Genomic DNA, 2,500 nt, shown 5'->3' with positions numbered 1-2,500 from the left:
CACACCTGTTCTGACGTTAAATCCTACTTGCACACACGTGTGGGAATAGATTAGATATCATCTAGAGATAGAATTCCTAATTATTTAATTAAAATAGAGACTCTAGATTTAATAGTTGTGTCATAGTTACATTAAGTCGAATTAGCGAAGCGGAGGCGGGAACTAGATTCTAGATCTAACACTTCGATTGCGATGAAAAAAAAATAGCTTTATTTTAAGGCCGACAAGGCAAATACGGTTTAATTAATATTAAAGAAATAAGTCCGAACACCTACCTTAAGCGAATCATCTACACAACACATGACTAGAAATAATACACGTCCACACGAAGAGCGATTGAAACGGTGACTGCAACGGTGAAAACTTGTACGACGGAAACATGGCGCCTAGGTTATGCCTACTTCCGGTCTGATGAAAATTTTTAATTCATTTTAAATTTTGCGCTCTATTTCGTCCGCGCTTGTCCACTTAAACTCTACAGAAAAGATAGTCTATATAAAAATAATTCCTAGAAGACAATTTTATGAGAGATCACCCACATTTATTTACCCTGCCTGTCTACCTTAGGGTTAGAGTTTGAATTTTTCTAGATTCAAGCCAAATATGCCGTGTCGATTAAACGACGACGTACATAACAGAGCGAAGACAATGAATGGTTCCTTAATTAACTATAATTACGGTCCTAATACAACTACAATTCACCATAGTACTAATATGTATGTGTATTGTTGTTTTGGGAGTTCTGTCATTACATTTTAAATTATAAAAAAAACGGGTTTACGATACACTTCATTACGCCGCCGATCGTGGTTTTAGATTTAAATTTGGTCGGATTCGGTTTATTATTAATTTATATAATACTTTATACATACTTTAATTCATTAAATACATTTATCTATGTATTTATTTCATTAGTTAAGTATTTGTTTAACTAAAAATTATCAATTTAAGGCATAACAATTACAGAAAACGATTGTATTTGAGATAAGTCTTATCGAACCATTTAGTAGCTGGGTCGGTTTATTATTAATTTATCTAATACTTTATACATACTTTCACTCATTAATTACATGTATATATGCATTCATTAAATCATTTAAGTATTTATTTCATCAAAAAGTATCGATTGAAGGCATAACACTGATAGAAAACGATTGTATTTGAGATAAGTCTTATCGAACCATTTAGTAGCTGGTTCGCGGGTCGGTTTTATTCCTTAACTCTAGATTTAAGTCTATCGTGTTTAATTTCAATTTAATTTATCACAACTTTTAGATTTTGTACTAGATTAAGCTACATTGAAGCTTATTTTTCACTATTTAATCAATAGAGGATATTATATAATATTTTTAAGTCTAATATTACGCAGCCGTTTGTTAAATCTAGTTTTACAACGACGACTCGCGCGATTTCGGTTTGGTTTTAAAACTTAAGTTCATTGATTCTTAAAATATATATTCCAGTTAGAATAGAACTGAATACGTACCACATGATGTATACACACGTTTGGGTTATTTATTTATTTTAAATTTAGTTTATTATGACCGATCGTAATTAACTTTGGCGATACCGGGCTGATATGTCTTATCGACCGGAAAACTACTGTCCCTTCGGTCGACTAGTTGGTCTTAGACGGCATTACCGAGGTTTGAAAACTCTTACACCGTGTTTTTATTTTCACATAGATCCTATATTTTGATACCAGTCATTCGTTTAAGTTTAAATTAGAAAACGTGAAATGTAGTTTATTGGAAACACTAATGTTTTTAATTTTGTACAAAATAAATTTTTATTCGTTTCAGGTAAACGGCGGGATGAGAAAAATCTGCTTTCTACAACACATACATTGGTTAAGAATATAAAGTGAAATATAGTTGTACAAACACCGTCTCTACTTAGCAGCTTAGCCTCTACGGCAATGCCGCGTCTTTTACACTGGGCGAGCTTGAGACTGGAAAACTCTCGATCACTCTACGCGGGAATGCCGCTAAGTCGAGGCGGTCTGATCGGCAACCCATCAAACTTCAGCTCATCTATTTTTTTTTTATTTTTCACAATTTTTTTAAAATTCGGGTAAACGGCGGGATGAACTCAACCAAATTTTTCAATTGGGTTTTTAATATCCACGTACATTCAGCGCAAAGTGAAATGTAGTTTTAATGTATTTAAACATAGAACAACCACCGTCATTCGCCAGCTCTGTTAGACTAACGACTCGCCGCTTCGCATCCTCGGTGGAACGGGCGACCTCTCGATCACTTGCGGCCACAGTACGGCAATGCCGCAAAATAAAGTCGGTTTGATCGGTGAACTGCCACTCGCACGATGAAACTTTGAGACATTTTTTTTCGGACCTTTGAAAATTTTCAAAGTCCGACCGAATGACGAAAAGTGAAATGTAGTGCAAAACTTTGAATAAAAAAAAAAAGAAACAGGCGCATGAGACGACACGTCGTCCCATGCCATTGCCTGTCTCTCTTCGATGGACGACGGCGACGCA

This window comes from Physella acuta, unplaced genomic scaffold (genome assembly GCF_028476545.2).
Source record: "Physella acuta isolate Inbredline_101_S28 unplaced genomic scaffold, ASM2847654v3 ptg002068l, whole genome shotgun sequence".
Taxonomy (NCBI): domain Eukaryota; kingdom Metazoa; phylum Mollusca; class Gastropoda; family Physidae; genus Physella; species Physella acuta.
Note: the sequence above shows the minus strand (reverse complement) of the source record.